Source organism: Taudactylus pleione, unplaced genomic scaffold, assembly GCF_031769625.1.
Source record: "Taudactylus pleione unplaced genomic scaffold, aTauple2 ptg000113l, whole genome shotgun sequence".
NCBI classification, from domain to species: domain Eukaryota; kingdom Metazoa; phylum Chordata; class Amphibia; order Anura; family Myobatrachidae; genus Taudactylus; species Taudactylus pleione.
Genome location: NW_028284515.1, coordinates 5,043,289 through 5,071,000, shown reverse-complemented (window position 1 = coordinate 5,071,000; position 27,712 = coordinate 5,043,289).

Below are 27,712 nucleotides of genomic sequence, written 5' to 3'. Positions count from 1 at the left end.
TGGTAATACACTAATGCAGGACACAGCTCAGTATGCTGGAGATATGGCTTGGTAATACACTGATGCAGGACACAGCTCAGTATGCTGGAGGTAAGGGTTGGTAATACACTGATGCAGGACACAGCTCAATATGCTGGAGATATGGGTTGGTAATACACTGATGCAGGACACAGCTCAGTATGCTGGAGGTACGGCTTGGTAATACACAGATGCAGGACACAGCTCAGTATGCTGGAGATATGGCTTGGTAATACACTGATGCAGGACACAGCTCAGTATGCTGGAGATATGGCTTGGTAATACACCAATGCAGATCACAGCCTGGTATGCTGGAGACATGGATTGGTAATACCATGATACAGGACACAGCTCAGTATGCTGGAGATATGGCTTGGTAGTACACCGATGCCGGACACAGCTCAGTATGCTGGAGATATGGCTTGGTAATACACAGATGTAGGAAACAGCTCAGTATACTGGAGATATGGCTTGGTAATACACCGATGTAGGAAACAGCTCAGTATGCTGGAGATATGGCTTGGTAGTACACCGATGCAGGAAACCGCTCAGTATACTGGAGATGTGGCTTGGTTATACACCGATGCAGATCACAGCTCAGTATGCTGGAGATATGGCTTGGTAGTACACTGATGCAGGAAACAGCTCAGTATGCTGGAGATATGGCTTGGTAATACACTGATGCAAGACACAGCCTGGTATGCTGGAGACATGGATTGGTAATACCATGATGCAGGACACAGCTCAGTATGCTGGAGATATGGCTTGGTAGTACACCGATGCCAGACACAGCTCAGTATGCTGGAGATATGGCTTGGTAATACAAAGATGTAGGAAACAGCTCAGTATACTGGAGATATGGCTTGGTAATACACCGATGCAGGAAACAGCTCAGTATGCTGGAGATATGGCTTGGTAGTACACCGATGCAGGAAACCGCTCAGTATACTGGAGATATGGCTTGGTAATACACCGATGCAGATCACAGCTCAGTATGCTGGATATATGGCTTGGTAGTACACCGATGCAGGAAACAGCTCAGTATGCTGGAGATATGGCTTGGTAATACACCGATGCAGGAAACAGCTCAGTATGCTGGAGATATGGCTTGGTAATACACCGATGCAGATCACATCTCAGTATGCTGGAGATATGGCTTGGTAATACACTGATGCAGATCACAGCTCAGTATGCTGGAGATATGACTTGGTAATACACCGATGCAGGAAACAGCTCAGTATGCTGGAGATATGGCTTGGTAGTACACCGATGCCGGACACAGCTCAGTATACTGGAGATATGGCTTGGTGATACACAGATGTAGGAAACAGCTCAGTATACTGGAGATATGGCTTGGTAATACACCGATGCAGGAAACAGCTCAGTATGCTGGAGATATGGCTTGGTAGTACACCGATGCAGGACACAGCTCAGTATGCTGGAGATATGGCTTGGTAATACAAAGATGTAGGAAACAGCTCAGTATACTGGAGATATGGCTTGGTAATACACTGATGCAGGAAACAGCTCAGTATGCTAGAGATATGGCTTGGTAGTACACCGATGCAGATCACAGCTCAGTATGCTGGAGATATGGCTTGGTAGTACACCGATGCAGGAAACAGCTCAGTATGCTGGAGATATGGCTTGGTAATACACCGATGCAGGAAACTGCTCAGTATGCTGGAGATATGGCTTGGTAATACACCGATGCAGATCACAGCTCAGTATGCTGGAGATATGGCTTGGTAATACACTGATGCAGATCACAGCTCACCGATGCAGGAAACAGCTCAGTATGCTGGAGATATGGCTTGGTAGTACACCGATGCCGGACACAGCTCAGTATACTGGAGATATAGCTTGGTAATACACAGATGTAGGAAACAGCTCAGTATACTGGAGATATGGCTTGGTAATACACCGATGCAGGAAACAGCTCAGTATGCTGGAGATATGGCTTGGTAGTACACCGATGCAGGAAACAGCTCAGTATACTGGAGATATGGCTTGGTAGTACACAGATGTAGGAAACAGCTCAGAATGTGGGAGTTATGGCTTGGTAATACACAGAAGTAGGAAACAGGTCAGTATGCTGGAGATATGGCTTGGTAGTACACCGATGCAGGAAACAGCTCAGTATGCTGGAGATATGGCTTGGAAATACACCGATGCTGGAAACAGCTCAGTATGCTGGAGATATGGCTTGGTAATACACCAATGCAGATCACAGCTCAGTATGCTGGAGATATGGCTTGGTATTACAACAATGCAGGAAACAGCTCAGTATGCTGGAGGTATGGCTTGGTAATACACTGATGCAGGACACAGCTCAGTATTCTGGAGATATGACTTGGTAATACACCAATGCAGGTCACAGCTCAGTATGCTGGAGGTATGGCTTGGTAATACACCGATGCAGGACACAGCTCAGTATGCTGGAGATATGACTTGGTAATACACCGATGCAGGACACAGCTCAGTATGCTGGAGATATGGCTTGGTAATACACTGATGCAGATCACAGCTCAGTATGCTGGAGATATGGCTTGGTAATACACCGATGGAGATCACAGCTCAGTATGCTGGAGATATGGCTTGGTAGTACACCGATGCAGGAAACAGCTCAGTATGCTGGAGATATGGCTTGGTAATACACCGATGCAGATCACAGCTCAGTAAGCTGGAGATATGGCTTGGTAATACACTGATGCAGATCACAGCTCAGTATGCTGGAGATATGGCTTGGTAATACACTGATGCAGGACACAGCTCAGTATGCTGGAGGTATGGCTTGGTAATACACAGATGCAGGACACAGCTCAGTATGCTGGAGATAAGGTTTGGTAATACACTGATGCAGGACACAGCTCAGTATGCTGGAGATATGACTTGGTAATATGCCGATGCAGGTCACAGCTCAGTATGCTGGAGGTATGGCTTGGTAATACACCGATGCAGGACACAGCTCAGTATGCTGGAGATATGGCTTGGTAATACACCGATGCAGGACACAGCTCAGTATGCTGGAGATATGGCTTGGTAATACACTGATGCAGGAAACAGCTCAGTATGCTGGAGATATGACTTGGTAATACACCGATGCAGATCACAGCTCAGTATGCTGGAGATATGGCTTGGTAATACACCAATGTAGATCACAGCCTGGTATGCTGGAGACATGGGTTGGTAATACCATGATGCAGGACACAGCTCAGTATGCTGGAGATATGGCTTGGTAGTACACCGATGCAGGACACAGCTCAGTATGCTGGAGATATGGCTTGGTAATACACAGATGTAGGAAACAGCTCAGTATACTGGAGATATGGCTTGGTAATACATCGATGCAGGAAACAGCTCAGTATGCTGGAGATATGGCTTGGTAGTACACCGATGCAGATCACAGCTCAGTATGCTGGAGATATGGCTTGGTAGTACACCGATGCAGGAAACAGCTCAGTATGCTGGAGATATGGCTTGGTAATACACCGATGCAGATCACAGCTCAGTATGCTGGAGATATGGCTTGGTAATACAGCAATGCAGATCACAGCTCAGTATGCTGGAGATATGGCTTGGTAATACACTGATGCAGATCACAGCTCAGTATGCTGGAGATATGACTTGGTAATACACCGATGCAGGAAACAGCTCAGTATGCTGGAGATATGGCTTGGTAGTACACCGATGCCGGACACAGCTCAGTATACTGGAGATATGGCTTCGTGATACACAGATGTAGGAAACAGCTCAGTATACTGGAGATATGGCTTGGTAATACACCGATGCAGGAAACAGCTCAGTATGCTGGAGATATGGCTTGGTAGTACACCGATGCAGGACACAGCTCAGTATGCTGGAGATATGGCTTGGTAATACAAAGATGTAGGAAACAGCTCAGTATACTGGAGATATGGCTTGGTAATACACCGATGCAGGAAACAGCTCAGTATGCTAGAGATATGGCTTGGTAGTACACCGATGCAGATCACAGCTCAGTATGCTGGAGATATGGCTTGGTAGTACACCGATGCAGGAAACAGCTCAGTATGCTGGAGATATGGCTTGGTAATACACCGATGCAGGAAACTGCTCTGTATGCTGGAGATATGGCTTGGTAATACACCGATGCAGATCACAGCTCAGTATGCTGGAGATATGGCTTGGTAATACACTGATGCAGATCACAGCTCACCGATGCAGGAAACAGCTCAGTATGCTGGAGATATGGCTTGGTAGTACACCGATGCCGGACACAGCTCAGTATACTGGAGATATAGCTTGGTAATACACAGATGTAGGAAACAGCTCAGTATACTGGAGATATGGCTTGGTAATACACCGATGCAGGAAACAGCTCAGTATGCTGGAGATATGGCTTGGTAGTACACCGATGCAGGAAACAGCTCAGTATACTGGAGATATGGCTTGGTAGTACACAGATGTAGGAAACAGCTCAGAATGTGGGAGTTATGGCTTGGTAATACACAGAAGTAGGAAACAGCTCAGTATGCTGGAGATATGGCTTGGTAGTACACCGATGCAGGAAACAGCTCAGTATGCTGGAGATATGGCTTGGAAATACACCGATGCTGGAAACAGCTCAGTATGCTGGAGATATGGCTTGGTAATACACCAATGCAGATCACAGCTCAGTATGCTGGAGATATGGCTTGGTATTACAACAATGCAGGAAACAGCTCAGTATGCTGGAGGTATGGCTTGGTAATACACTGATGCAGGACACAGCTCAGTATTCTGGAGATATGACTTGGTAATACACCAATGCAGGTCACAGCTCAGTATGCTGGAGGTATGGCTTGGTAATACACCGATGCAGGACACAGCTCAGTATGCTGGAGATATGACTTGGTAATACACCGATGCAGGACACAGCTCAGTATGCTGGAGATATGGCTTGGTAATACACTGATGCAGATCACAGCTCAGTATGCTGGAGATATGGCTTGGTAATACACCGATGGAGATCACAGGTCAGTATGCTGGAGATATGGCTTGGTAGTACACCGATGCAGGAAACAGCTCAGTATGCTGGAGATATGGCTTGGTAATACACCGATGCAGATCACAGCTCAGTAAGCTGGAGATATGGCTTGGTAATACACTGATGCAGATCACAGCTCAGTATGCTGGAGATATGGCTTGGTAATACACTGATGCAGGACACAGCTCAGTATGCTGGAGGTATGGCTTGGTAATACACAGATGCAGGACACAGCTCAGTATGCTGGAGATAAGGTTTGGTAATACACTGATGCAGGACACAGCTCAGTATGCTGGAGATATGACTTGGTAATATGCCGATGCAGGTCACAGCTCAGTATGCTGGAGGTATGGCTTGGTAATACACCGATGCAGGACACAGCTCAGTATGCTGGAGATATGGCTTGGTAATACACCGATGCAGGACACAGCTCAGTATGCTGGAGATATGGCTTGGTAATACACTGATGCAGGAAACAGCTCAGTATGCTGGAGATATGACTTGGTAATACACCGATGCAGATCACAGCTCAGTATGCTGGAGATATGGCTTGGTAATACACCAATGTAGATCACAGCCTGGTATGCTGGAGACATGGGTTGGTAATACCATGATGCAGGACACAGCTCAGTATGCTGGAGATATGGCTTGGTAGTACACCGATGCAGGACACAGCTCAGTATGCTGGAGATATGGCTTGGTAATACACAGATGTAGGAAACAGCTCAGTATACTGGAGATATGGCTTGGTAATACATCGATGCAGGAAACAGCTCAGTATGCTGGAGATATGGCTTGGTAGTACACCGATGCAGATCACAGCTCAGTATGCTGGAGATATGGCTTGGTAGTACACCGATGCAGGAAACAGCTCAGTATGCTGGAGATATGGCTTGGTAATACACCGATGCAGATCACAGCTCAGTATGCTGGAGATATGGCTTGGTAATACAGCAATGCAGATCACAGCCTGGTATGCTGGAGACATGGGTTGGTAATACCATGATGCAGGACACAGCTCAGTATGCTGGAGATATGGCTTGGTAATACACAGATGTAGGAAACAGCTCAGTATTCTGGAGATATGGCCTGGTAATACACCGATGCAGGAAACAGCTCAGTATGCTGGAGATATGGCTTGGTAATACACCGATGCAGATCACAGCTCAGTATGCTGGAGATATGGCTTGGTAATACACTGACGCAGATCACAGCTCAGTATGCTGGAGATATGACTTGGTAATACACCGATGCAGGAAACAGCTCAGTATGCTGGAGATATGGCTTGGTAGTACACCGATACCGGACACAGCTCAGTATACTGGAGATATGGCTTGGTGATACACAGATGTAGGAAACAGCTCAGTATACTGGAGATATGGCTTGGTAATACACCGATGCAGGAAACAGCTCAGTATGCTGGAGATATGGCTTGGTAGTACACCGATGCAGGACACAGCTCAGTATGCTGGAGATATGGCTTGGTAATACAAAGATGTAGGAAACAGCTCAGTATACTGGAGATATGGCTTGGTAATACACCGATGCAGGAAACAGCTCAGTATGCTAGAGATATGGCTTGGTAGTACACCGATGCAGATCACAGCTCAGTATGCTGGAGATATGGCTTGGTAGTACACCGATGCAGGAAACAGCTCAGTATGCTGGAGATATGGCTTGGTAATACACCGATGCAGGAAACTGCTCAGTATGCTGGAGATATGGCTTGGTAATACACCGATGCAGATCACAGCTCAGTATGCTGGAGATATGGCTTGGTAATACACTGATGCAGATCACAGCTCACCGATGCAGGAAACAGCTCAGTATGCTGGAGATATGGCTTGGTAGTACACCGATGCCGGACACAGCTCAGTATACTGGAGATATGGCTTGGAAATACACAGATGTAGGAAACAGCTCAGTATACTGGAGATATGGCTTGGTAATACACCGATGCAGGAAACAGCTCAGTATGCTGGAGATATGGCTTGGTAGTACACCGATGGAGGAAACAGCTCAGTATACTGGAGATATGGCTTGGTAGTACACAGATGTAGGAAACAGCTCAGAATGTGGGAGTTATGGCTTGGTAATACACAGATGTAGGAAACAGCTCAGTATGCTGGAGATATGGCTTGGTAGTACACCGATGCAGGAAACAGCTCAGTATGCTGGAGATATGTCTTGGAAATACACCGATGCTGGAAACAGCTCAGTATGCTGGAGATATGGCTTGGTAATACACCGATGCAGATCACAGCTCAGTATGCTGGAGATATGGCTTGGTATTACAACGATGCAGGAAACAGCTCAGTGTGCTGGAGGTATGGCTTGGTAATACACTGATGCAGGACACAGCTCAGTATTCTGGAGATATGACTTGGTAATACACCAATGCAGGTCACAGCTCAGTATGCTGGAGGTATGGCTTGGTAATACACCGATGCAGGACACAGCTCAGTATGCTGGAGATATGACTTGGTAATACACCGATGCAGGACACAGCTCAGTATGCTGGAGATATGGCTTGGTAATACACTGATGCAGATCACAGCTCAGTATGCTGGAGATATGGCTTGGTAATACACCGATGGAGATCACAGCTCAGTATGCTGGAGATATGGCTTGGTAGTACACCGATGCAGGAAACAGCTCAGTATGCTGGAGATATGGCTTGGTAATACACCGATGCAGATCACAGCTCAGTAAGCTGGAGATATGGCTTGGTAATACACTGATGCAGATCACAGCTCAGTATGCTGGAGATATGGCTTGGTAATACACTGATGCAGGCCACAGCTCAGTATGCTGGAGGTATGGCTTGGTAATACACAGATGCAGGACACAGCTCAGTATGCTGGAGATAAGGTTTGGTAATACACTGATGCAGGACACAGCTCAGTATGCTGGAGATATGACTTGGTAATATGCCGATGCAGGTCACAGCTCAGTATGCTGGAGGTATAGCTTGGTAATACACCAATGCAGGACACAGCTCAGTATGCTGGAGATATGGCTTGGTAATACACCGATGCAGGACACAGCTCAGTATGCTGGAGATATGGCTTGGTAATACACTGATGCAGGAAACAGCTCAGTATGCTGGAGATATGACTTGGTAATACACCGATGCAGATCACAGCTCAGTATGCTGGAGATATGGCTTGGTAATACACCAATGCAGATCACAGCCTGGTATGCTGGAGACATGGGTTGGTAATACCATGATGCAGGACACAGCTCAGTATGCTGGAGATATGGCTTGGTAGTACACCGATGCAGGACACAGCTCATTATGCTGGAGATATGGCTTGGTAATACACAGATGTAGGAAACAGCTCAGTATACTGGAGATATGGCTTGGTAATACATCGATGCAGGAAACAGCTCAGTATGCTGGAGATATGGCTTGGTAGTACACCGATTTAGATCACAGCTCAGTATGCTGGAGATATGGCTTGGTAGTACACCGATGCAGGAAACAGCTCAGTATGCTGGAGATATGGCTTGGTAATACACCGATGCAGATCACAGCTCAGTATGCTGGAGATATGGCTTGGTAATACAGCAATGCAGATCACAGCCTGGTATGCTGGAGACATGGGTTGGTAATACCATGATGCAGGACACAGCTCAGTATGCTGGAGATATGGCTTGGTAATACACAGATGTAGGAAACAGCTCAGTATTCTGGAGATATGGCCTGGTAATACACCGATGCAGGAAACAGCTCAGTATGCTGGAGATATGGCTTGGTAGTACACCGATGCAGGAAACCTCTCAGTATACTGGAGATATGGCTTGGTAATACACCGATGCAGATCACAGCTCAGTATGCTGGAGATATGGCTTGGTAGTACACCGATGCAGGAAACAGCTCAGTATGCTGGAGATATGGCTTGGTAATACACCGATGCAGGAAACAGCTCAGTATGCTGGAGATATGGCTTGGTAATACACCGATGCAGATCACAGCTCAGTATGCTGGAGATATGGCTTGGTAATACACTGATGCAGATCACAGCTCAGTATGCTGGAGATACGACTTGGTAATACACCGATGCAGGAAACAGCTCAGTATGCTGGAGATATGGCTTGGTAGTACTCCGATGCCGGACACAGCTCAGTATACTGGAGATATGGCTTGGTAATACACAGATGTAGGAAACAGCTCAGTATACTGGAGATATGGCTTGGTAATACACCGATGCAGGAAACAGCTCAGTATGCTGGAGATATGGCTTGGTAGTACACCGATGCAGGAAACAGCTCAGTATACTGGAGATATGGCTTGGTAGTACACAGATGTAGGAAACAGCTCAGTGTGCTGGAGATATGGCTTGGTAACACACCGATGCAGATCACAGCTCAGTATGCTGGAGATATGGCTTGGTAGTACACTGATGCAGGAAACAGCTCAGTATGCTGCTGGTATGGCTTGGTAATACACTGATGCAGGACACAGCTCAGTATGCTGGAGATATGAGTTGGTAATACACCGATGCAGGTCACAGCTCAGTATGCTGGAGGTATGGCTTGGTAATACACCGATGCAGGACACAGCTCAGTATGCTGGAGATATGAGTTGGTAATACACCCATGCAGGACACAGCTCAGTATGCTGGAGATATGGCTTGGTAATACACTGATGCAGATCACAGCTCAGTATGCTGGAGATATGGCTTGGTAATACACTGATGCAGGACACAGCTCAGTATGCTGGAGATATGGTTTGGTAATACACTGATGCAGGACACAGCTCATTATGCTGGAGGTATGGCTTGGTAATACACTGATGCAGGACACAGCTCAGTATGCTGGAAATATGGCTTGGTAGTACACTGATGGAGGACACAGCTCAGTATGCTGGAGGTATGGCTTGGTAATACACTGATGCAGGACACAGCTCAGTATGCTGGAGATATGGCTTGGTAATACACAGATGCAGGACACAGCTCAGTATGCTGGAGATATGGCTTGGTAATACACTGATGCAGGACACAGCTCAGTATGCTGGAGATATGGCTTGGTAATACACTGATGCAGGACACAGCTCAGTATGCTGGAGATATGGCTTGGTAGTACACTGATGCAGGACACAGCTCAGTATGCTGGAGATATGACTTGGTAATACACCGATGCAGGTCACAGCTCAGTATGCTGGAGGTATGGCTTGGTAATACACCGATGCAGGACACAGCTCAGTATGCTGGAGGTATGGCTTGGTAATACACCGATGCAGAACAAAGCTCAGTATGCTGGAGATATGGCTTGGTAATACACCAATGCAGATCACAGCCTGGTATGCTGGAGACATGGATTGGTAATACCATGATGCAGGACACAGCTCAGTATGCTGGAGATATGGCTTGGTAGTACACCGATGCCGGACACAGCTCAGTATGCTGGAGATATGGCTTGGTAATACACAGATGTAGGAAACAGCTCAGTATACTGGAGATAGGGCTTGGTAATACACCGATGCAGGAAACAGCTCAGTATGCTGGAGATATGGCTTGGTAGTACACCGATGCAGGAAACCGCTCAGTATACTGGAGATATGGCTTGGTAATACACCGATGCAGGAAACAGCTCAGTATGCTGGAGATATGGCTTGGTAATACACCGATGCAGATCAAAGCTCAGTATGCTGGAGATATGGCTTGGTAGTACACCGATGTTGGAAACAGCTCAGTATGCTGGAGATATGGCTTGGTAATACACCGATACAGATCACAGCTCAGTATGCTGGAGATATGGCTTGGTAATACACTGATGCAGATCACAGCTCAGTATGCTGGTGATATGGCTTGGTAATACACTGATGCAGGACACAGCTCAGTATGCTGGAGGTATGGCTTGGTAATACACAGATGCAGGACACAGCTCAGTATGCAGGAGATATGGCTTGGTAATACACTGATGCAGGACACAGCTCAGTATGCTGGAGATATGACTTGGTAATACGCCGATGCAGGTCACAGCTCAGTATGCTGGAGGTATGGCTTGGTAATACACCGATGCAGGACACAGCTCAGTATGCTGGAGATATGGCTTGGTAATACACTGATGCAGATCACAGCTCAGTATGCTGGAGATATGGCTTGGTAATACACCGATGCAGGACACAGCTCAGTATGCTGGAGATATGGCTTGGTAATACACTGATGCAGGACACAGCTCAGTATGCTGGAGGTATGGCTTGGTAATACACTGATGCAGGACACAGCTCAGTATGCTGGAGATATGGCTTGGTAATACACCGATGTAGGAAACAGCTCAGTACGCTGGAGATATGGCTTGGTAGTACACCGATGCAGGAAACAGCTCAGTATGCTGGAGATATGGCTTGGTAGTACACAGATGTAGGAAACAGCTCAGTATGCTGGAGATATGGCTTGGTAGTACACAGATGTAGGAAACAGCTCAGTATGCTGGAGATATGGCTTGGTTCTACACCGATGAAAGAAACAGCTCAGTATGCTGGAGGTATGGCTTGGTAATACACTGATGCAGGACACAGCTCAGTATGCTGGAGATATGACTTGGAAATACACCGATGCAGGTCACAGCTCAGTATGCTGGAGGTATGGCTTGGTAATACACCGATGCAGGACACAGCTCAGTATGCTGGAGATATGGCTTGGTAATACACTGATGCAGGACACAGCTCAGTATGTTGGAGATATGGCTTGGTAATACACTGATGCAGGACACAGCTCAGTATGCTGAAGATATGGCTTGGTAATACACTGATGCAGGACACAGCTCCGTATGCTGGAGATATGGCTTGGTAATACACTGATGCAGGAGACAGCTCAGTATGCTGGAGATATGACTTGGTAACACATCCATACAGGTCACAGCTCAGTATGCTGGAGGTATAGCTTGGTAATACACCGATGCAGGACACAGCTCAGTATGCTGGAGATATGGCTTGGTAATACACTGATGCAGGTCACAGCTCGGTATGCTAGAGGTATGGCTTGGTAATACACAGAAGCAGGACACAGCTCGGTATGCTGGAGACATGGATTGGTAATACCATGATGCAGGACACAGCTCGGTATGCTGGAGATATGGCTTGGTAATACACTGATGCAGGACACAGCTCAGTATGCTGGAGATATGACTTGGTAATACACCGATGCAGGTCACAACTCAGTATACTGGAGGTATGGCTTGGTAATACACCGATGCAGGACACAGCTCAGTATGCTGGAGATATGGCTTGGTAATACACCAATGCAGATCACAGCCTGGTATGCTGGAGACATGGATTGGTAATACCATAATGCAGGACACAGCTCAGTATGCTGGAGATATGGCTTGGAGGTACACCGATGCCGGACACAGCTCAGTATGCTGGAGATATGGCTTGGTAATACACAGATGTAGGAAACAGCTCAGTATACTGAAGATATGGCTTGGTAATACACCGATGCAGGAAACAGCTCAGTATGCTGGAGATATGGCTTGGTAGTACACCGATGCAGGAAACCGTTCAGTATACTGGAGATATGGCTTGGTAATACACCGATGCAGATCACAGCTCAGTATGCTGGAGATATGGCTTGGTAGTACACCGATGCAGGAAACAGCTCAGTATGCTGGAGATATGGCATGGTAATACACCGATGCAGGAAACAGCTCAGTATGCTGGAGATATGGCTTGGTAATACACCGATGCAGATCACAGCTCAGTATGCTGGAGATATGGCTTGGTAATACACCGATGCAGGAAACAGCTCAATATGCTGGAGATATGGCTTGGTAATACACCGATGCAGATCACAGCTCAGTATGCTGGAGATATGGCTTGGTAATACACTGATGCAGATCACAGCTCAGTATGCTGGAGATATGACTTGGTAATACACCGATGCCGGACACAGCTCAGTATACTGGAGATATGGCTTGGTAGTACACAGATGTAGGAAACAGCTCAGTATGCTGGAGATATGGCTTGGTAATACACAGATGTAGGAAACAGCTCAGTATGCTGCAGATATGGCTTGGTAGTACACCGATGCAGGAAACAGCTCAGTATGCTGGAGATATGGCTTGGTAATACACCGATGCAGGAAACAGCTCAGTATGCTGGAGATATGGCTTGGTAGTACACCGATGCAGGAAACAGCTCAGTATACTGGAGATATGGCTTGGTAGTACACAGATGTAGGAAACAGCTCAGTATGCTGGAGATATGGCTTGGTAGTACAAAGATGTAGGAAACAGCTCAGTATGCTGGAGATATGGCTTAATAGTACACCGATGCAGGAAACAGATCAGTATGCTGGAGATATGGCTTGGTAATACACCGATGCAGATCACAGCTCAGTATGCTGGAGATATGGCTTGGTAGTACACCGATGCAGGAAACAGCTCAGTATGCTGGAGGTATGGCTTGGTAATACACCGATGCAGGACACAGCTCAGTATGCTGGAGATATGACTTGGTAATACACCGATGCAGGTCACAGCTCAGTATGCTGGAGGTATGGCTTGGTAATACACTGATGCAGGACACAGCTCAGTATGCTGGAGATATGACTTAGTAATACACCGATGCAGGACACAGCTCAGTATGCTGGAGATATGGCTTGGTAATACACTAATGCAGGACACAGCTCAGTATGCTGGAGATATGGCTTGGTAATACACTGATGCAGGACACAGCTCAGTATGCTGGAGGTAAGGGTTGGTAATACACTGATGCAGGACACAGCTCAATATGCTGGAGATATGGGTTGGTAATACACTGATGCAGGACACAGCTCAGTATGCTGGAGGTACGGCTTGGTAATACACAGATGCAGGACACAGCTCAGTATGCTGGAGATATGGCTTGGTAATACACTGATGCAGGACACAGCTCAGTATGCTGGAGATATGGCTTGGTAATACACCAATGCAGATCACAGCCTGGTATGCTGGAGACATGGATTGGTAATACCATGATACAGGACACAGCTCAGTATGCTGGAGATATGGCTTGGTAGTACACCGATGCCGGACACAGCTCAGTATGCTGGAGATATGGCTTGGTAATACACAGATGTAGGAAACAGCTCAGTATACTGGAGATATGGCTTGGTAATACACCGATGTAGGAAACAGCTCAGTATGCTGGAGATATGGCTTGGTAGTACACCGATGCAGGAAACCGCTCAGTATACTGGAGATGTGGCTTGGTTATACACCGATGCAGATCACAGCTCAGTATGCTGGAGATATGGCTTGGTAGTACACCGATGCAGGAAACAGCTCAGTATGCTGGAGATATGGCTTGGTAATACACCAATGCAGATCACAGCCTGGTATGCTGGAGACATGGATTGGTAATACCATAATGCAGGACACAGCTCAGTATGCTGGAGATATGGCTTGGGGGTACACCGATGCCGGACACAGCTCAGTATGCTGGAGATATGGCTTGGTAATACACAGATGTAGGAAACAGATCAGTATACTGGAGATATGGCTTGGTAATACACCGATGCAGGAAACAGCTCAGTATGCTGGAGATATGGCTTGGTAGTACACCGATGCAGGAAACCGCTCAGTATACTGGAGATATGGCTTGGTAATACACAGATGCAGATCACAGCTCAGTATGCTGGAGATATGGCTTGGTAGTACACCGATGCAGGAAACAGCTCAATATGCTGGAGATATGGCTTGGTAATACATCGATGCAGATCACAGCTCAGTATGCTGGAGATATGGCTTGGTAATACACTGATGCAGATCACAGCTCAGTATGCTGGAGATATGACTTGGTAATACACCGATGCAGGAAACAGCTCAGTATGCTGGAGATATGGCTTGGTAGTACACCGATGCCGGACACAGCTCAGTATACTGGAGATATGGCTTGGTAGTACACAGATGTAGGAAACAGCTCAGTATGCTGGAGATATGGCTTGATAATACACAGATGTAGGAAACAGCTCAGTATGCTGCAGATATGGCTTGGTAGTACACCGATGCAGGAAACAGCTCAGTATGCTGGAGATATGGCTTGGTAATACACCGATGCAGGAAACAGCTCAGTATGCTGGAGATATGGCTTGGTAGTACACCGATGCAGGAAACAGCTCAGTATACTGGAGATATGGCTTGGTAGTACACAGATGTAGGAAACAGCTCAGTATGCTGGAGATATGGCTTGGTAGTACAAAGATGTAGGAAACAGCGCAGTATGCTGGAGATATGGCTTAATAGTACACCGATGCAGGAAACAGATCAGTATGCTGGAGATATGGCTTGGTAATACACCGATGCAGATCACAGCTCAGTATGCTGGAGATATGGCTTGGTAGTACACCGATGCAGGAAACAGCTCAGTATGCTGGAGGTATGGCTTGGTAATACACTGATGCAGGACACAGCTCAGTATGCTGGAGATATGACTTGGTAATACACCGATGCAGGTCACAGCTCAGTATGCTGGAGGTATGGTTTGGTAATACACTGATGCAGGACACAGCTCAGTATGCTGGAGATATGACTTGGTAATACACCGATGCAGGACACAGCTCAGTATGCTGGAGATATGGCTTGGTAATACACTGATGCAGATCACAGCTCAGTATGCTGGAGCTATGGCTTGGTAATACACTGATGCAGGACACAGCTCAGTATGCTGGAGATATGGCTTGGTAATACACTGATGCAGGACACAGCTCAGTATGCTGGAGGTATGGCTTGGTAATACACTGATGCAGGACACAGCTCAATATGCTGGATATATGGCTTGGTAATACACTGATGCAGGACACAGCTCATAATGCTGGAGGTATGGCTTGGTAATACACAGATGCAGGACACAGCTCAGTATGCTGGAGATATGGCTTGGTAATACACTGATGCAGGACACAGCTCAGTATGCTGGAGATAAGGCTTGGTAATACACCAATGCAGATCACAGCCTGGTATGCTGGAGACATGGATTGGTAATACCATGATGCAGGACACAGCTCAGTTTGCTGGAGATATGGCTTGGTAGTACACCGATGCCGGACACAGCTCAGTATGCTGGAGATATGGCTTGGTAATACACAGATGTAGGAAACAGCTCAGTATACTGGAGATATGGCTTGGTAATACACCGATGTAGGAAACAGCTCAGTATGCTGGAGATATGGCTTGGTAGTACACCGATGCAGGAAACCGCTCAGTATACTGGAGATGTGGCTTGGTTATACACCGATGCAGATCACAGCTCAGTATGCTGGAGATATGGCTTGGTAGTACACCGATGCAGGAAACAGCTCAGTAAGCTGGAGATATGGCTTGGTAATACACTGATGCAGATCACAGCTCAGTATGCTGGAGATATGACTTGGTAATACACCGATGCAGGAAACAGCACAGTATGCTGGAGATATGGCTTGGTAGTACACCGATGCCGGACACAGCTCAGTATACTGGAGATATGGCTTGGTAATACACAGATGTAGGAAACAGCTCAGTATACTGGAGATATGGCTTGGTAATACACCGATGCAGGAAACAGCTCAGTATGCTGGAGATATGGCTTGCTAGTACACCGATGCAGGAAACAGCTCAGTATACTGGAGATATGGCTTGGTAATACACCGATGCAGATCACAGCTCAGTATGCTGGAGATATGGCTTGGTAGTACACCGATGCTGGAAACAGCTCAGTATGCTGGAGATATGGCTTGGTAATACACCGATGCAGGAAACAGCTCAGTATGCTGGAGATATGGCTTGGTAATACACCGATGCAGATCACAGCTCAGTATGCTGGAGATATGGCTTGGTAGTACACCGATGCAGGAAACAGCTCAGTATGCTGGAGATATGGCTTGGTAATACACCGATGCAGATCACAGCTCAGTATGCTGGGGATATGGCTTGGTAATACACTGATGCAGATCACAGCTCAGTATGCTGGAGATATGACTTGGTAATACACCGATGCAGGAAACAGCTCAGTATGCTGGAGATATGGCTTGGTAGTACACCGATGCCAGACACAGCTCAGTATACTGGAGATATGGCTTGGTAATACACCGATGCAGGAAACAGCTCAGTATGCTGGAGATATGGCTTGGTAGTACACCGATGCCAGACACAGCTCAGTATACTGGAGATATGGCTTGGTAATACACTGATGCAGGAAACAGCTCAGTATGCTGGAGATATGGCTTGGTAGTACACCGATGCAGGAAACAGCTCAGTATACTGGAGATATGGCTTGGTAATACACAGATGTAGGAAACAGCTCAGTATACTGGAGATATGGCTTGGTAATACACCGATGCAGGAAACAGCTCAGTATGCTGGAGATATGTCTTGGTAGTACACCGATGCAGGAAGCAGCTCAGTATACTGGAGATATGGCTTGGTAGTACACAGATGTAGGAAACAGCTCAGTTTGCTGGAGATATGGCTTGGTAATACACAGATGTAGGAAACAGCTCAGTATGCTGCAGATATGGCTTGGTAGTACACCGATGCAGGAAACAGCTCAGTATGCTGGAGATATGGCTTGGTAGTACACCGATGCCAGACACAGCTCAGTATACTGGAGATATGGCTTGGTAATACACCGATGCAGGAAACAGCTCAGTATGCTGGAGATATGGCTTGGTAGTACACCGATGCAGGAAACAGCTCAGTATACTGGAGATATGGCTTGGTAATACACAGATGTAGGAAACAGCTCAGTATACTGGAGATATGGCTTGGTAATACACCGATGCAGGAAACAGCTCAGTATGCTGGAGATATGGCTTGGTAGTACACCGATGCAGGAAGCAGCTCAGTATACTGGAGATATGGCTTGGTAGTACACAGATGTAGGAAACAGCTCAGTTTGCTGGAGATATGGCTTGGTAATACACAGATGTAGGAAACAGCTCAGTATGCTGCAGATATGGCTTGGTAGTACACTGATGCAGGAAACAGCTCAGTATGCTGGAGATATGGCTTGGTAATACACCGATGCAGGAAACAGCTCAGTATGCTGGAGATATGGCTTGGTAGTACACCGATGCAGGAAACAGCTCAGTATACTGGAGATATGGCTTGGTAGTACACAGATGTAGGAAACAGCTCAGTATGCTGGAGATATGGCTTGGTAGTACACAGATGTAGGAAACAGCTCAGTATGCTGGAGATATGGCTTAATAGTACACCGATGCAGGAAACAGCTCAGTATACTGGAGATATGGCTTGGTAGTACACAGATGTAGGAAACAGGTCAGTATGCTGGAGATATGGCTTGGTAATACACCGATGCAGATCACAGCTCAGTATGCTGGAGACATGGCTTGGTAGTACACCGATGCAGGAAACAGCTCAGTATGCTGGAGGTATGGCTTGGTAATACACTGATGCAGGACACAACTCAGTATGCTGGAGATATGACTTGGTAATACACTGATGCAGGTCACAGCTCAGTATGCTGGAGGTATGGCTTGGTAATACACTGATGGAGGACACAGCTCAGTATGCTTGAGATATGACTTGGTAATACACCGATGCAGGACACAGCTCAGTATGCTGGAGATATGGCTTGGTAATACACTGATGCAGATCACAGCTCAGTATGCTGGAGATATGGCTTGGTAATACACTGATGCAGGACACAGCTCAGTATGCTGGAGATATGGCTTGGTAAAACACTGATGCAGGACACAGCTCAGTATGCTGGAGGTATGGCTTGGTAAAACACTGATGCAGGACACAGCTCAATATGCTATAGATATATCTTGGTAATACACTGATGCAGGACACAGCTCAGTATACTGGAGGTATGGCTTGGTAATACACAGATGCAGGACACAGCTCAGTATGCTGGAGATATGGCTTGGTAATACACTGATGCAGGACACAGCTCAGTGTGCTGGAGATATGGCTTGGTAATACACCAATACAGATCACAGCCTGGTATGCTGGAGACATGGATTGGTAATACCATGATGCAGGACACAGCTCAGTATGCTGGAGATATGGCTTGGTAGTACACCGATGCCGGACACAGCTCAGTATGCTGGAGATATGGCTTGGTAATACACAGATGTAGGAAACAGCTCAGTATACTGGAGATATGGCTTGGTAATACACCGATGTAGGAAACAGCTCAGTATGCTGGAGATATGGCTTGGCAGTACACCGATGCAGGAAACCGCTCAGTATACTGGAGATGTGGCTTGGTTATACACCGATGCAGATCACAGCTCAGTATGCTGGAGATATGGCTTGGTAGTACACCGATGCAGTAAACAGCTCAGTATGCTGGAGATATGGCTTGGTAATACACTGATGCAGATCACAGCTCAGTATGCTGGAGATATGACTTGGTAATACACCGATGCAGGAAACAGCTCAGTATGCTGGAGATATGGCTTGGTAGTACACCGATGCCGGACACAGCTCAGTATACTGGAGATATGGTTTGGTAATACACAGATGTAGGAAACAGCTCAGTATACTGGAGATATGGCTTGGTAGTACACCGATGCAGGAAACAGCTCAGTATACTGGAGATATGGCTTGGTAGTACACAGATGTAGGAAACAGCTCAGTATGCTGGAGATATGGCTTGGTAGTACAAAGATGTAGGAAACAGCGCAGTCTGCTGGAGATATGGCTTAATAGTACACCGATGCAGGAAACAGATCAGTATGCTGGAGATATGGCTTGGTAATACACCGATGCAGATCACAGCTCAGTATGCTGGAGATATGGCTTGGTAGTACACCGATGCAGGAAACAGCTCAGTATGCTGGAGGTATGGCTTGGTAGTACACTGATGCAGGACACAGCTCAGTATGCTGGAGATATGACTTGGTAATACACTGATGCAGATCACAGCTCAGTATGCTGGAGATATGGCTTGGTAATACACTGATGCAGGACACAGCTCAGTATGCTGGAGATATGGCTTGGTAATACACTGATGCAGGACACAGCTCAATATGCTGGATATATGGCTTGGTAATACACTGATGCAGATCACAGCTCAGTATGCTGGAGATATGGCTTGGTAATACACTGATGCAGGACACAGCTCAGTATGTTGGAGGTATGGCTTGGTAATACACTGATGCAGGACACAGCTCAGTATGCTGGAGATAAGGCTTGGTAATACACTGATGCAGATCACAGCTCAGTATGCTGGAGACATGGCTTGGTAATACACTGATGCAGGACACAGCTCAGTATGCTGGAGATATGGCTTGGTAATACACTGATGCAGGACACAGCTCAGTATGCTGGAGGTATGGCTTGGTAATACACTGATGCAGGACACAGCTCAATATGCTGGATATATGGCTTGGTAATACACTGATGCAGGACACAGCTCAGAATGCTGGAGGTATGGCTTGGTAATACACAGATGCAGGACACAGCTCAGTATGCTGGAGATATGGCTTGGTAATACACTGATGCAGGACACAGCTCAGTATGCTGGAGATAAGGCTTGGGAATACACCAATGCAGATCACAGCCTGGTATGCTGGAGACATGGATTGGTAATACCATGATGCAGGACACAGCTCAGTATGCTGGAGATATGGCTTGGTAATACACTGATGCAGGACACAGCTCAGTATGCTGGAGGTATGGCTTGGTAATACACTGATGCAGGACACAGCTCAATATGCTGGATATATGGCTTGGTAATACACTGATGCAGGACACAGCTCAGAATGCTGGAGATATGGCTTGGTAATACACTGATGCAGGACACAGCTCAGTATGCTGGAGATAAGGCTTGGTAATACACCAATGCAGATCACAGCCTGGTATGCTGGAGACATGGATTGGTAATACCATGATGCAGGACACAGCTCAGTATGCTGGAGATATGGCTTGGTAGTACACTGATGCCGGACACAGCTCAGTATGCTGGAGATATGGCTTGGTAATACACAGATGTAGGAAACAGCTCAGTATACTGGAGATATGGCTTGGTAATACACCGATGTAGGAAACAGCTCAGTATGCTGGAGATATGGCTTGGCAGTACACCGATGCAGGAAACCGCTCAGTATACTGGAGATGTGGCTTGGTTATACACCGATGCAGATCACAGCTCAGTATGCTGGAGATATGGCTTGGTAGTACACCGATGCAGTAAACAGCTCAGTATGCTGGAGATATGGCTTGGTAATACACTGATGCAGATCACAGCTCAGTATGCTGGAGATATGACTTGGTAATACACCGATGCAGGAAAAAGCTCAGTATGCTGGAGATATGGCTTGGTAGTACACCGATGCCGGACACAGCTCAGTATACTGGAGATATGGTTTGGTAATACACAGATGTAGGAAACAGCTCAGTATACTGGAGATATGGCTTGGTAGTACACCGATGCAGGAAACAGCTCAGTATACTGGAGATATGGCTTGGTAGTACACAGATGTAGGAAACAGCTCAGTATGCTGGAGATATGGCTTGGTAGTACAAAGATGTAGGAAACAGCGCAGTCTGCTGGAGATATGGCTTAATAGTACACCGATGCAGGAAACAGATCAGTATGCTGGAGATATGGCTTGGTAATACACCGATGCAGATCACAGCTCAGTATGCTGGAGATATGGCTTGGTAGTACACCGATGCAGGAAACAGCTCAGTATGCTGGAGGTATGGCTTGGTAGTACACTGATGCAGGACACAGCTCAGTATGCTGGAGATATGACTTGGTAATACACCGATGCAGGTCACAGCTCAGTATGCTGGAGGTATGGTTTGGTAATACACTGATGCAGGACACAGCTCAGTATGCTGGAGATATGACTTGGTAATACACCGATGCAGGACACAGCTCAGTATGCTGGAGATATGGCTTGGTAATACACTGATGCAGATCACAGCTCAGTATGCTGGAGATATGGCTTGGTAATACACTGATGCAGGACACAGCTCAGTATGCTGGAGATATGGCTTGGTAATACACTGATGCAGGACACAGCTCAATATGCTGGATATATGGCTTGGTAATACACTGATGCAGATCACAGCTCAGTATGCTGGAGATATGGCTTGGTAATACACTGATGCAGGACACAGCTCAGTATGCTGGAGGTATGGCTTGGTAATACACTGATGCAGGACACAGCTCAATATGCTGGATATATGGCTTGGTAATACACTGATGCAGTACACAGCTCAGTATGCTGGAGATAAGGCTTGGTAATACACTGATGCAGATCACAGCTCAGTATGCTGGAGATATGGCTTGGTAATACACTGATGCAGGACACAGCTCAGTATGCTGGAGATATGGCTTGGTAATACACTGATGCAGGACACAGCTCAGTATGCTGGAGGTATGGCTTGGTAATACACTGATGCAGGACACAGCTCAATATGCTGGATATATGGCTTGGTAATACACTGATGCAGGACACAGCTCAGAATGCTGGAGGTATGGCTTGGTAATACACAGATGCAGGACACAGCTCAGTATGCTGGAGATATGGCTTGGTAATACACTGATGCAGGACACAGCTCAGTATGCTGGAGATAAGGCTTGGGAATACACCAATGCAGATCACAGCCTGGTATGCTGGAGACATGGATTGGTAATACCATGATGCAGGACACAGCTCAGTATGCTGGAGATATGGCTTGGTAATACACTGATGCAGGACACAGCTCAGTATGCTGGAGGTATGGCTTGGTAATACACTGATGCAGGACACAGCTCAATATGCTGGATATATGGCTTGGTAATACACTGATGCAGGACACAGCTCAGAATGCTGGAGGTATGGCTTGGTAATACACAGATGCAGGACACAGCTCAGTATGCTGGAGATATGGCTTGGTAATACACTGATGCAGGACACAGCTCAGTATGCTGGAGATAAGGCTTGGTAATACACCAATGCAGATCACAGCCTGGTATGCTGGAGACATGGATTGGTAATACCATGATGCAGGACACAGCTCAGTATGCTGGAGATACGGCTTGGTAGTACACCGATGCCGGACACAGCTCAGTATGCTGGAGATATGGCTTGGTAATACACAGATGTAGGAAACAGCTCAGTATACTGGAGATATGGCTTGGTAATACACCGATGTAGGAAACAGCTCAGTATGCTGGAGATATGGCTTGGTAGTACACCGATGCAGGAAACCGCTCAGTATACTGGAGATGTGGCTTGGTTATACACCGATGCAGATCACAGCTCAGTATGCTGGAGATATGGCTTGGTAGTACACCGATGCAGGAAACAGCTCAGTAAGCTGGAGATATGGCTTGGTAATACACTGATGCAGATCACAGCTCAGTATGCTGGAGATATGACTTGGTAATACACCGATGCAGGAAACAGCACAGTATGCTGGAGATATGGCTTGGTAGTACACCGATGCCGGACACAGCTCAGTATACTGGAGATATGGCTTGGTAATACACAGATGTAGGAAACAGCTCAGTATACTGGAGATATGGCTTGGTAATACACCGATGCAGGAAACAGCTCAGTATGCTGGAGATATGGCTTGGTAGTACACCGATGCAGGAAACAGCTCAGTATACTGGAGATATGGCTTGGTAATACACCGATGCAGATCACAGCTCAGTATGCTGGAGATATGGCTTGGTAGTACACCGATGCTGGAAACAGCTCAGTATGCTGGAGATATGGCTTGGTAATACACCGATGCAGGAAACAGCTCAGTATGCTGGAGATATGGCTTGGTAATACACCGATGCAGATCACAGCTCAGTATGCTGGAGATATGGCTTGGTAGTACACCGATGCAGGAAACAGCTCAGTATGCTGGAGATATGGCTTGGTAATACACCGATGCAGATCACAGCTCAGTATGCTGGAGATATGGCTTGGTAATACACTGATGCAGATCACAGCTCAGTATGCTGGAGATATGACTTGGTAATACACCGATGCAGGAAACAGCTCAGTATGCTGGAGATATGGCTTGGTAGTACACCGATGCCAGACACAGCTCAGTATACTGGAGATATGGCTTGGTAATACACCGATGCAGGAAACAGCTCAGTATGCTGGAGATATGGCTTGGTAGTACACCGATGCCAGACACAGCTCAGTATACTGGAGATATGGCTTGGTAATACACTGATGCAGGAAACAGCTCAGTATGCTGGAGATATGGCTTGGTAGTACATCGATGCAGGAAACAGCTCAGTATGCTGGAGATATGGCTTGGTAGTACACCGATGCCGGACACAGCTCAGTATACTGGAGATATGGTTTGGTAATACACAGATGTAGGAAACAGCTCAGTATACTGGAGATATGGCTTGGTAGTACACCGATGCAGGAAACAGCTCAGTATACTGGAGATATGGCTTGGTAGTACACAGATGTAGGAAACAGCTCAGTATGCTGGAGATATGGCTTGGTAGTACAAAGATGTAGGAAACAGCGCAGTCTGCTGGAGATATGGCTTAATAGTACACCGATGCAGGAAACAGATCAGTATGCTGGAGATATGGCTTGGTAATACACCGATGCAGATCACAGCTCAGTATGCTGGAGATATGGCTTGGTAGTACACCGATGCAGGAAACAGCTCAGTATGCTGGAGGTATGGCTTGGTAGTACACTGATGCAGGACACAGCTCAGTATGCTGGAGATATGACTTGGTAATACACCGATGCAGGTCACAGCTCAGTATGCTGGAGGTATGGTTTGGTAATACACTGATGCAGGACACAGCTCAGTATGCTGGAGATATGACTTGGTAATACACCGATGCAGGACACAGCTCAGTATGCTGGAGATATGGCTTGGTAATACACTGATGCAGATCACAGCTCAGTATGCTGGAGATATGGCTTGGTAATACACTGATGCAGGACACAGCTCAGTATGCTGGAGATATGGCTTGGTAATACACTGATGCAGGACACAGCTCAATATGCTGGATATATGGCTTGGTAATACACTGATGCAGATCACAGCTCAGTATGCTGGAGATATGGCTTGGTAATACACTGATGCAGGACACAGCTCAGTATGCTGGAGGTATGGCTTGGTAATACACTGATGCAGGACACAGCTCAATATGCTGGATATATGGCTTGGTAATACACTGATGCAGGACACAGATCAGTATGCTGGAGATAAGGCTTGGTAATACACTGATGCAGATCACAGCTCAGTATGCTGGAGATATGGCTTGGTAATACACTGATGCAGGACACAGCTCAGTATGCTGGAGATATGGCTTGGTAATACACTGATGCAGGACACAGCTCAGTATGCTGGAGGTATGGCTTGGTAATACACTGATGCAGGACACAGCTCAATATGCTGGATATATGGCTTGGTAATACACTGATGCAGGACACAGCTCAGAATGCTGGAGGTATGGCTTGGTAATACACAGATGCAGGACACAGCTCAGTATGCTGGAGATATGGCTTGGTAATACACTGATGCAGGACACAGCTCAGTATGCTGGAGATAAGGCTTGGGAATACACCAATGCAGATCACAGCCTGGTATGCTGGAGACATGGATTGGTAATACCATGATGCAGGACACAGCTCAGTATGCTGGAGATATGGCTTGGTAATACACTGATGCAGGACACAGCTCAGTATGCTGGAGGTATGGCTTGGTAATACACTGATGCAGGACACAGCTCAATATGCTGGATATATGGCTTGGTAATACACTGATGCAGGACACAGCTCAGAATGCTGGAGGTATGGCTTGGTAATACACAGATGCAGGACACAGCTCAGTATGCTGGAGATATGGCTTGGTAATACACTGATGCAGGACACAGCTCAGTATGCTGGAGATAAGGCTTGGTAATACACCAATGCAGATCACAGCCTGGTATGCTGGAGACATGGATTGGTAATACCATGATGCAGGACACAGCTCAGTATGCTGGAGATATGGCTTGGTAGTACACCGATGCCGGACACAGCTCAGTATGCTGGAGATATGGCTTGGTAATACACAGATGTAGGAAACAGCTCAGTATACTGGAGATATGGCTTGGTAATACACCGATGTAGGAAACAGCTCAGTATGCTGGAGATATGGCTTGGTAGTACACCGATGCAGGAAACCGCTCAGTATACTGGAGATGTGGCTTGGTTATACACCGATGCAGATCACAGCTCAGTATGCTGGAGATATGGCTTGGTAGTACACCGATGCAGGAAACAGCTCAGTAAGCTGGAGATATGGCTTGGTAATACACTGATGCAGATCACAGCTCAGTATGCTGGAGATATGACTTGGTAATACACCGATGCAGGAAACAGCACAGTATGCTGGAGATATGGCTTGGTAGTACACCGATGCCGGACACAGCTCAGTATACTGGAGATATGGCTTGGTAATACACAGATGTAGGAAACAGCTGAGTATACTGGAGATATGGCTTGGTAATACACCGATGCAGGAAACAGCTCAGTATGCTGGAGATATGGCTTGGTAGTACACCGATGCAGGAAACAGCTCAGTATACTGGAGATATGGCTTGGTAATACACCGATGCAGATCACAGCTCAGTATGCTGGAGATATGGCTTGGTAGTACACCGATGCTGGAAACAGCTCAGTATGCTGGAGATATGGCTTGGTAATACACCGATGCAGGAAACAGCTCAGTATGCTGGAGATATGGCTTGGTAATACACCGATGCAGATCACAGCTCAGTATGCTGGAGATATGGCTTGGTAGTACACCGATGCAGGAAACAGCTCAGTATGCTGGAGATATGGCTTGGTAATACACCGATGCAGATCACAGCTCAGTATGCTGGAGATATGGCTTGGTAATACACTGATGCAGATCACAGCTCAGTATGCTGGAGATATGACTTGGTAATACACCGATGCAGGAAACAGCTCAGTATGCTGGAGATATGGCTTGGTAGTACACCGATGCCAGACACAGCTCAGTATACTGGAGATATGGCTTGGTAATACACCGATGCAGGAAACAGCTCAGAATGCTGGAGATATGGCTTGGTAGTACACCGATGCCAGACACAGCTCAGTATACTGGAGATATGGCTTGGTAATACACTGATGCAGGAAACAGCTCAGTATGCTGGAGATATGGCTTGGTAGTACATCGATGCAGAAAACAGCTCAGTATACTGGAGATATGGCTTGGTAATACACAGATGTAGGAAACAGCTCAGTATACTGGAGATATGGCTTGGTAATACACCGATGCAGGAAACAGCTCAGTATGCTGGAGATATGTCTTGGTAGTACACCGATGCAGGAAGCAGCTCAGTATACTGGAGATATGGCTTGGTAGTACACAGATGTAGGAAACAGCTCAGTTTGCTGGAGATATGGCTTGGTAATACACAGATGTAGGAAACAGCTCAGTATGCTGCAGATATGGCTTGGTAGTACACCGATGCAGGAAACAGCTCAGTATGCAGGAGATATGGCTTGGTAGTACACCGATGCCAGACACAGCTCAGTATACTGGAGATATGGCTTGGTTATACATCCGATGCAGGAAACAGCTCAGTATGCTGGAGATATGGCTTGGTAGTACACCGATGCAGGAAACAGCTCAGTATACTGGAGATATGGCTTGGTAATACACAGATGTAGGAAACGGCTCAGTATACTGGAGATATGGCTTGGTAATACACCGATGCAGGAAACAGCTCAGTATGCTGGAGATATGGCTTGGTAGTACACCGAT